This window comes from Solea senegalensis, linkage group LG20 (assembly GCF_019176455.1).
Source record: "Solea senegalensis isolate Sse05_10M linkage group LG20, IFAPA_SoseM_1, whole genome shotgun sequence".
Taxonomy (NCBI): Eukaryota; Metazoa; Chordata; class Actinopteri; order Pleuronectiformes; family Soleidae; genus Solea; species Solea senegalensis.
This window is the reverse complement of record NC_058039.1, coordinates 14,408,061-14,419,320: the sequence shown is the minus strand read 5'-3', so window position 1 is coordinate 14,419,320 and position 11,260 is coordinate 14,408,061. Positions and strand designations below refer to the sequence as shown.

The 11,260-nt window shown below is 38.3% G+C and overlaps 1 long non-coding RNA gene across 2 annotated transcripts; it reads right to left on the bottom strand.

Annotated features, from left to right (window-relative positions):
• Positions 1-939: 939 nt before the first annotated feature.
• Positions 940-9,040, bottom strand: LOC122786256. 2 transcript variants are annotated; one of them, XR_006362420.1, is made up of 4 exons: positions 8,939-9,040; positions 4,445-4,532; positions 4,001-4,176; positions 940-1,379 (listed from the first exon to the last, which is right to left on the bottom strand). It is a non-coding gene; the product is annotated as an uncharacterized LOC122786256 (long non-coding RNA). The 2 variants fall into 2 exon arrangements; XR_006362421.1 differs by having other exon boundaries at positions 4,001-4,173.
• Positions 9,041-11,260: the final 2,220 nt, after the last annotated feature.

Sequence of the window (11,260 nt, the reverse complement as noted above, 5' to 3'; positions counted from 1 at the left end):
AATTCACAACTTTCATTTGCATATTAAATATTTAAATGTTTGTAAGCAAGTACCTAGTACAAACATATTTTAGAGCACAATTGTGCATATAAATCAAAACTCAATTTAACTGTCAGTGTATGTCATCAAACACACGTGCTAGTGGCTGGCAAGCCAATTTTCAACATATGATTTATGATATAAAAAATGCATGATCTCTAAATATTGAACTTTAAGCCGTTATTAGTAGTGATATATATATACATATATATGTACATATATATATACATATACATATATATGTATAGTAGGATTTAAAATATATTATTTAAAATAGTCAAAGGTTGACGCAAGTGTAATTTCACACATCTGTCATCTGTGTCAGATTTACAGCCGGCAGTAGCAAGTGCACACTTGCCCCTGATCCCCCGTGTGAATTGAGCAAACAGTTCACTGTCAGAGAGCTGGTGCTGCTGCAGAGACGCTGGCAGGACTTTTATTCAGCGTAAAACCCACAAGGAGTGAAACGCTGGGTGTGTCTGAGATTACACGCTCCAGTGTGGTCACAGAATGCACTTAACTAAAAACACTGTGTTGTTCGAGAAGGAGCTGCCTGGATTAAAAGACTGAGAAATTTAAATCAGAAAACTGCTAATGAGTTTTATCAAGACTTAGATGAATGAAGCTGCGTCAACACTGTAAACATGGATGTAGGTGTAAGTATTTCAGGGTTCAGAAGACCTGATTGTCAGGTTAGGGTTAGAATTAGGTTTAGGTTTAGGTTTAGGTTAGGTAAGGGACCAGGGAATGCATTATGTCAATGATGTGTCCTCATTAAGATATAAAAACAAGTTGATGTGTGTGTGTGTAAGTATGTAATTCATACACAAACTTAATGTCTAACCTTAAACTTAACCAGTTCCTCAGAAATGATGTTCTTTGTCTCATTAAGACCAGGTTTTGTTCTCCATGAGTTCTGCTGGTCCTGACAAGGTCTGTCCAGTCTTGTCTGTGACCTATTACTAGTATCCTATTCTCTGCATTTTCACGCAATTATCAAATAAACAGATTCATCTCTTTTGTACGGTCAAATCTCCTGTACTGGTTCCCACTCGTTCAAAGGGCACAAGCTTCTAATGAGGGATTTAGATTAGGATTATAAACAGAAAGAGTCTCAGGAAACACATTATCTCAGTATATTTTGTAGTCACTTCTGAAGGAAAGTAGACAGATACTGTAGATGAAGTGAGGCAGACGGGGGCTCTGTGAGGGCGTGTGCTCACATCGATCAGTGGACAATGAGAACACATTCCTCAATCCTGGCTCTGAAGAGTTCGTCTCAAGGCAGACCGGGGAAAATCCTCAGCAATATCCTGTTGAACCTCCAGCAATGTGAATGTCTGAAATATAACAGCATGTTGGACATCAAAAGGAGTTTTGTGTTTGCTTTATTATACAGTCCACATGACATCACCTCTCTACTTTCTTTCTGGGATGTTTAAGTCATGGTGAAACTTAAGAGACGAGTGGTGCTCTTTTTCACACCTGTCCAATCAGAGCCCGCAGCAGGCGTGGGTGGTTACGGAACGTTGCAAAAACCTGCCAAGACATACCCCACCCCGCCACCCAACCGCCTCCCAACACTCACTCTGACTGAGCAACAGCTGTGTGGAAATTCATCTGGGTTTGGGGCAGTGTTTCGTTTCAGCACAGAACTCTGAGAAGAAAAACAATAAAATACCTATATACAGAAAACCTCAATATTTTCCCCCAGCCTAATCTTCCAGAAAACCTTTTGCGGTATATGGTTTTCCAAGTGTGACAGTGGCCTTCACACACCAAAAAGGACAATATGTGTAGTAATCTTCCAGCTGGTTTTGTCCATTGGAGCTGGATGTGTCTGTAAAATGTTATCTGTATGTTTTTCATGTATTCAGGTTCAGATTTCAGCTTTGGGTGATTTTTGATTTAGCATACAGCCATTCCACGTCTCCCTACCATCTATTAATTTAAGAATATCCAGTCATTTTGAGTTGACGGAGCATAATCTCAGTCTCCTCATCTGTCCAAATAAACAGTACCTGCCCATATTTTTGTCCCCGTTGTCTTATTCCTCTTTATACTGTCTTTTTAAAATTATTTCTGGGCATTAGCCGGTGGTAGGAACTGTGCCGAGCACCCTGACCTCACTGAGTCTGACCCTGTTTTGAATCCCGAATCCTCGTCTAACTTTTAGAAATTCAATGTCATTCCAGCCTTACTAACATGTTTACTTAGAGTCGTACTAATCAACGTGCTAAATCAAACTACACCATAAAAGTGCACATGACAGTGTTGAACAGAGACACCAAAAACACCGGGTGTGTCTTATAAACGTCAATCATAAGCTTATCTCCAGGAAACAAAACATGAATGGTGTCTGTTATTACAGAATAAAAGTGAAAGACATTTATAAACAAATGGGTCACTGACAAAGACATAATCAGGACTGTTTGGCTGTGTTATCTAGTATCAACACGTAGAGTTATGATTTGACCGACAATACCATTGTAGGTATATTTTCCTTTACTCTACTGCTATGTCAAATTGATGATCCTGCATCGGAGGAACAAAGGGAACTTATCGTATCTTATCTTTTACTATTGATAAAAAGTCTCACTGGCTCTGCACTTGCACGTTTTCATTAATTTGTTTTTCAGTACTTACTGTACTTCAGGACAATGTGCATGTTTTGTGCAGTGGGCGCGGCTCGTGCTTCTTCAAACAGCAGGTGATGAGCAGCAGCAGCAGAAGACTGCGCTTTTAAAAAAAAATTAACATCTGGGAAATCTCAGTGTCAACAGAGAGATGGACTCTTGTTAGGAGTTTGTTATGACAGAGGGAGGAAACATGATTTACAATGTTCTTTGCTTCGTCCAAAGACTAAATCCCTGAAAAAATAAAGACTGAAACTTGGCAACGACGACTAAAAGATATGAATCGGGCTGTCAAGCCAAACCTTTGTTGTGCGAATCTTGTGGTTGCAAAGAAAATGCACCATACCATATGGGGAATGGGAAATTAATATCAATAATTTACTTGACTACTATATTAAGACTTAAATAAAACATTTATTAAAGTATTTATAATATAATAAATGGTACTTTAAGCATCGGTTCTGCTGAAATAACACTATATATTTAACCATGTGAAAAGGGCCTTTCTGCACACTAAGTACTTTGTTTTGTTATTCTTTTTAAATGGGTGAGATTATTTGGCCCATTTGCGCTGCGCTGACACAAGCTATGAATAAAACAACACTTGTGATCCTGTCTTCCTGATTAATGTAAGACCAAGTTGAACAGGTTGTTTGAGGTCAAGGGTCATAAAACCGAAACCAATAGCTTGAAGACACTAAAATGTTCAACGGAGCTCAGACGTGTCACAAACAATCTAAACAATTCCTTTCAGGGTGCACATACAGTAGATATTTGATGAAGTTTGTTATGTTTACAAACCAAAGTCAATTGAAAAAACATCTGCATTTGTACCAGAGCTGCTGATAAACTGCTGCTTTGTTCACTAAGTTTGTGTCACATATGTTAATCTGAATGAAGGATTTCAAACATCAAATTCACAAAATAACACATACTGATATAAAATAATTGATTTTCTCTATGGACTTTGGTGTGGGAGAGTGAGTGGTTTACAAAGCAACACAATCCTCATCAGCAGGTTTTAGTTTTCATAAATCGCTACACGAGGTTTAATTCTCAAGCATTTCATCCACTGTGAGCCTCATTCAACAGTCAGCTAAATTAAATCTAAAAGGTCGACTCTGTGGTAACAAGAAACACCTTTGGCCAAATTTCATTTGACATTCAACCTTAACCACCAAACTCTGGCATCCCTTCATCACCTACACCTGGCATAAGGAAACTGTTGGTTCTCATTGAGACAAAGTTCAAATGAACTGCCAAGCAAAGCTAAAGCTTGTTCATCCATGAATTGATTTGTCTTGAAAGATTTAATTACAACTAACATTTTGAGGAATTCTTTCCTCTGAAGACGGGTGGGTCTGGACTTTTCCATCCTGATCCTGAGCAAATCTTCATTCCCTCAGAAGCTTGCGGCCACCACACCTCATCCACTCGTTTCATTATGTCAGGAGATAAGAATGATAATGACAGATGTAATGTCAGAGTAGCTCACTGCCTGCTGGAACAAAGAATACTGTTTAAGGCTTAGTTAATCATTCTGTTTGGCAATTGACTTTTCATAATCGTTGGCATCATATCGTTAGTGTCACACAACTGCCAATTAAAAATTCCATAACAGTCAAATTGGAGCGGAGGCGTTTTGGAATCTGCGGCAAAAACCAGTGGGTAACGTGATGTGACCGCGGGTCAGTAAAGTTAAACATCCAGTGCTTAAAATATTGACATCTAATTGTGACACTGCGGAGTGTAACAAACGGAGGACTCACCTGCTCACGCCTCAAGCTCGTCAGGTAGCTATGGTGGCGCTCACATTCTTGAGAGGATGCTGTCCGTCTGTGTTAGCGTAGCAAGCTTCTGATTCAAAACACAAAAGAAGACACAGTCTGGTCAGAACCAATCAGTTTACATGTAAATGTATCCGAAAGAGTATCATGAAGGCAAAATGCAAATGTGGCATGATGAAGTATGCTAATTAGCATATGGTGTGTTCTGGAGGTATCTAGCCATCTTTTTCCTGGCAACACATGGCAACACATGGCAGAACAAAATGTGAAAAAAACATTCCTGTTGAATGAATGTCGCATCTCTGGAATTCCGACTACAAGTTCAACGTGCCATAGGACTGCATTATTTTTGAATATTTATACTATCTGGACAAAAGTAATTGGAGTTAATATGGAGTCGGTCCCCCTTTTGCAGCTATAACAGCTTCTTGGAAGACTTTCCTCAAAAGTGTTTCTTTGTGAATTTGTCTCCATTCATTCTGTAGCGCGTTTTGGAGGTCGGGCACCAATCCCCGTTCCAGTTCCTGGGGTTGCGGTAAAGGCTTTGTGCGGGCCGGTCAAGTTCTTCCACACCAAACTCAAACCATGTCTTTATAGTCTCTGCTTTGTGCACTAGGACACAGTCATGTTGGTATATTCCTCAAACTGTTGCCACAAAGTTTGAATCAAAGCATTGTCCAAAATGTATGCCCAAAGCCTGAAAAACAGCCCGCATTTAACACTTAACAGGAGTGGCCAAATACCTTTGTCCAGATAGTGTATCATGCAGTAGATCAGGTAATTCAATATTCAGGTGTACAGAATAGTACAAAAAAATCACGTTAGACTCTCACGCTTGTTAAATGAACATTTCTCACAGTTTCGCGATCACTTGTAGCATCACATTAGTCACCAAACACCAGACTTCCACTGAAATGTGACTCATGTCTTTGCATCTGGTTTTTGTGACCAGTAACAGCTGGTCTCAGTTCAGGTTGTCTGTGTTTCGTAACGCATGTTAACTTTCTTTCCTTAATTGTTAAAAAGGTGCCAGTACCCAACCCCTCAACCCCCGCCTCTCCACACTCTCAGTTAAAAACCTGCCAAACCTGAGGGAAGCTCTCACACAAAGACAGTTCTGTGGAACAAGCGGAGGCCCCCGCCTCCTCCGCTTGTGGAAGAAGACAACAGTCTGAATAAGACACTGTCATGTAAACAGATCTTTAAGCAGAATAAGGTCATACTCATGGGGAGAATCCAGATCGCTCTGTAAACATGTAGACATCTTAATCAGATTATATCATCCCATTGGAGTTTACACAGCAAGAACTAGAAAGATAGAATCAAAATTGATATCAGTATAATTTTCTACAACAATTCATGCTACTGCTTCTATAAATGACATCATAAAAGTATCACAACCAATTTAGAGACATTCTGCCAGAACTTAATACAACTGCTACAATAGTAATAGTACTTTATGATACTGTTATTATACTAGCACTACTACTATATCTACATCTGCTCCTGGTCTCTGTCTTCTGTCTTTTGTGTTAACTTGAACTCAGCTCGATAGTTCACCTAGAATCAATGCTAAGGTGAGTTAAATCTGTGTTTATCTCCTCACTAAGACTCTTCATGTTGGTTTTCTTTTTAATTTTTCACCCGTGTGTAATGTATGATAAGACAAAGAGGACAAAAAAGGTTTCGGACCTCACTTTTTGACCAGAATAATCGTTAAGGCTCCATGTTTCTTTCCTCCACACTTTAAAAAAAGTTTTTTTTGTTTTGTTTTAAGAGCACAACAGAAGCCGTCTGAGGAAGTGAGCAGGAATTCTTGGCTTCCTGAGCTCAGCACAGAGATCTTATCTCCTCCACTGTCACGGTGCGTGGAGAGGAGGCCGTTCCTCTAGGAGGGGGAGGGGCTTAACAGCTGGAGCTGCTGTATAACTGACCAGAGAACAGGGAGGTCTATCTGAGACACTGTCACTGCAGCTGAGGCAGAGCTAACCTGTGCAGAGTGGGGACCCCAGGTACATGTGGGGACACTCAGGTAAGCAGCTTTTATTTCAAAAATCTGTGATTTTTAAGTTTAATAGTTGCAGTTTTTTTCTTTTTTTAATTGTTTTTGTTGCAAGCTCATGAACATTTCCAACTTGTTCATTCTTTGAGAGTATATTTTAAAAAAAACAACAACAACAACTTTAAACTTTGACTTTAAGTGAGAGAAAAAAGTCTTTGTCAGACAAAACGTAAAGATATATGTGAACATCCTGCACAATCGGCCAACACCCTCATGATAAAAAAGGGAAAGCAAACATTCCTGGCAGATTACCTTTGACCACAAATGCAACAAAAAGGTTTAACACTCATTTTTATGTCACTGAGCAGGAATTTCACAAGTCTGAACACCAAGTCTGTGCTGTCACCCTCACTGTTGACACATTCAAAGGTGTTGTGTAACCCACGGCGATACACATTTGCCTAATTTATTCATTCCTTCACACATTCACTACTGTTTTAGTTGACAAAGACAGGGCTTAATACAAAGTGGGAGATTGTGTGTTCTTTTCTGTTCGGCAGGTTTGAGGTTTGACATAACCACACGTTTTTGTGTATTGGAAGCTGCGGTCAGAATAATTATAAGTCATTCATACAACAATAATAACTCCATCATAATTCATTCAGATAACAGATGCATTCCTACATGGCATTAAAGAGATTGCTCCGTTTTCTATAGTGTCGTTAAATGAATTATACGGGAAAAAAGGAAAAACTGATTTTAGTGACTTCACAAAAGTCCCAGTCTATGTCAGATTAGGTAAACTAACTTTTCTGACTGGAAGCTGAGGTTTTTGTCGCTCACTCTCCTGCCCCAAGGTCCATAGAGAAAGTCAGTGGTTTCGTGTCATGCCACACAGTGGTTGTTGATCCACTGCTGCCTCCATCAGTAAGTTCTAAGGAATTATTTTGTCAGTTTGGTGTTCCAAATCCTTTGTTCGCTTCGACGTATGTGTTTAGGCTGTGTCTCAGGGTGGTTCCAGGCACCAGCAGGATGCAGAAGCAGGGAGTGCACACATCTCCACAAACAATTACTTTAACCACTTTATATTTATTATTTTTCAAATCTACCACTGTTTAAGGACACAATCTGATTACAATTGGGAAGTGTTTATTTGTTTTTTGTGTGTTGTATGTGAGAATGTGTTTTGAAACCGCGTCCATCTCAACTCAATCAACACGTATCAGTGTATAGTATCTATATATATGTATGTATGTATGTATGTATATATATATATATATATATATGTATATATATATATATACATATATATACACATATGTATCTATATATATATATATATAGATATATATATAGATACTATATACAGTATATACATAAAAATGTATAAATATAAAAATGTGGGATGGAAAAAAGAAAGACATTTTACAAAGTCACATGTTATAGGTGCTCATTTGTATAGAACAGCATTAGGTCTTGCAGCTTCAGCAAAAAGAGTACTTTCACTTTTATTTATTTAAACTAAAATCAAACTAAAGAGTGAAAATTAAAATGTTGACATGATGTGGGAACGGTTCAGTTTTATGCAGCTGATGTATTTGCCTTTCATGGTGTGATAAGCAAATGTATGCTGCACGTGTAATATAATTCAAAATAAATGTTTAACATCTATAGGGGGGAGGATCAAACATTTACAAAGTCAAATAGCAAGTTCAGCAATTTCAAGCACGACAAGGCAGGAGTGCAGAGGTAAAAGCTCCAGTTTAATCTACTGACAGTATAAATTGATGGGAAACAGACACATTATAAACTGTGACAAGAGCAAATTTGTGCTTAATGTAGCCACTAATTTACAGCTGTTTTGGTGACACCTAATCATTTTGAATTGAAAAAAGTAATTTCTTTGGTTTTCTTTTTCAACATTTTGTGACATTCTATGGTCTAAATGATTATGCGATTAATCGAGAAAATAATCGACAGATGAATCGATAATGAAAATAATTCACACAAGGGGAGCAATGACCCAGCCCTTGACCCATCCCAGGATTTGAACTAGTGACCCTCTGGTTACCAGCCCAATTCCCTTCCTCCTGGTCATGAGCTGCCAATTTAAAACATTTTCATATTCATCTTAACTTAAAAGTTGGGAACATTTATCAAATTTCTTTCGGGGCCAGAAAAAAACCCTCCTGCGCACCATCTATGGGGCGCAACCCAGTCTTTGGGAATCACTGATCCATACGACTGTGTTTCTTGTACTGTAGGTTCTCATAACTTCAACATACTGACCGAGTTGGTTTCCCACAAAACAGTCCACACCTTGAGTACACTGGGATTATAAATGACAGGAGGGAACTATTTTTAACTGCTCACAGGTTTTTGTGAAGAATGCTTCAAGGGCTGCCAAACTCAAAGTTCATGTAGTGAAGCTAATTAATGCTGCTAGAAAGTCACACGTGGAAGTAAGAACTTACAGAATGTGTCGAGTCCAGTGTGTCCTCTCAGTGCAGTATTAAAAACAATGAACGGCTTTGTGAACTTTGTGCCGAGTTCCCCTCCACACCCTCTGATTAGAGTCACTCCTCCAGGCAGGAATTACATCATGCTCAACATAAAATACAGACAAGTGTTGCACGGTTGCCAGGTTTTGTGTCACAAAAGCAGCTCAACTGCCGATCAAATCCACCCACCTCAAAATACCAAACAGAGAAACAGTATACTGTAACACAGGGCTTCCACAGTTACAACAGCATCACAGTCATTGCCAAATGTCTTGTAACTGAGAAATTTAAAAAGCATTAATCAGGGGTCCCCCCTTGAAATCCTTGAAAGTTTGTGAATTTGAAAAATCATAGACAGAGATGGGTCACTGAAAGTGCTTGAATTTTGTGCAAGAAAGAAGTTAAGTTGACATTTCGGTACATTTCAGTGACTTCAGGTTTGTTAAAGGCTGTTTTCCAGACCTTGAAAAGCTTGGAATTTTGCATCATTTCGTATTTCTGACTCAGGAGGGTGCCAGAGATCAAAAGGGCTAACAGATCTTGCTCTGAGGTTATTAAAATTATGTTTGTGCACATTAAATTCAGAGAATCTCAATCACACACTCTATTGGATAAACAGAACTCGGTATCACCCGAATTAAAACCCTTTTCTTTTGCTCCACCTTAAAATGTATTAAGATATTTATTACCAACACCTCTGTGACCTCTGGGGCTGGTTTGTCTGGGACACAAGCACGGGAGGTTTCAAGGAAATAATTACACATCACTGATATATTTAATGTATTAACTGAGGAGAAACTTGTAAAAGCGGATAAAGTGTTTTCTACCTGTTACGTAAACCATCCGCAAGCTTTCAAATCAATTTCTTACTGGCAGTATTTGTTATCAGCTTGTTTGTTTTAAGGGATATATCCGTTGTAGATGCATTGCAAATAATTTCATTCACTCTGACATTCTGGGAATGTGGAATAACCTCGGAATGTTCCACCAATAGTTAGCAATTTCAACAACAATAGGCAGCAAAGCATGATAATTACAACAGCAATGATATAAGGGGTTAAGAAATGTGTTTGTGTTAAGAGTTTTTCCACGTAGTGTATGTTGTTACAACACAGGGCACCTGGCTCATCTAGTTTTAAAGCGCTGTAGCTTGTTGTGCCAAAGCAAATACACAACTTGTGAAACTTGTTCATGAACTGACAGCGATTCATCTCTCATATTTATGTCATGGAAATATAATCTTGATTAAGTATTTTTCATTTTATCTTCGGACACAGAATACTAATGCATAAATAGTTCGGAAAAAAGATTACTTGAACACACTGACACATTTGAAAAGCCTTAGCACTTAAGTGGTAAATTCAGAGAAAGACATGCAGAATAAAGGTCTCAATTATAAAGTAATGATAGTGTGTTTGTCTTTGTTGTTAACTACTACACCCAACAACGACTACACTGTTGATAGAACATATAACAATAACCAATGTTGTTTTTCTTAAGCTGACATGGCCTGACACATCTGATAAAAAAGCTGCACGAATGAATGACAATGTCAATCACAAATATTTAATAAAAAATACAAAATTTGTTTTGTTTGCCTTATCTTGACCAGGACGGAGTTTCAAAGCCTTGGCCCTGTTGATCTTCATCCCTGACTTGGGAAAAGCCAGGAGCTTCCAAAGATCGGAGGCTGCCCACAGACCCACTGGTAAACTATACGAGTTGTTATGAAAGACAAAGAGTGAGATAAGACTATTATCTCAACAGTGGCCTTGAATTTCAGATGAGAAGATATATTATCATCAACAGGCATATTTTCATTCATGTTTTGCTATTGTGTTGAAACCAATAAGGGGAAAGAGTAAAGGTTACAGAATAGCAAAATATAGGTTGTCAAAGAAAATTTCCATTTTCATTATTCATCCTCAAATATCTTGTTTTGTCCACTGATAATAATAATGATGAGAATAGATGAATTGTGCATACATCTACTGTGTTTGCTTTTTACTACTCTTTATTTGAGGACACAATGTATCACATAAAAAAGACCCACAGTGGATCGAAATGTAGTGTCCTCAAATGTTTTTGTGGTAAAAAAAACAAAACGTGTGGGCTCTACCTCATTCCGTACTTCGAAATTCAGTTGTCAAAGTGTTGCTGCCCTGTAGAGTGAACCCTAAAATATCAAAATGGTAGTCAAGCATAAACAAAAAACAGAAAAGAACATAAATTGATGCCACTACTTTTACTCGTATGCATTTCAAGTAGGAACATCATGCCTAGCCTAGCCTATTA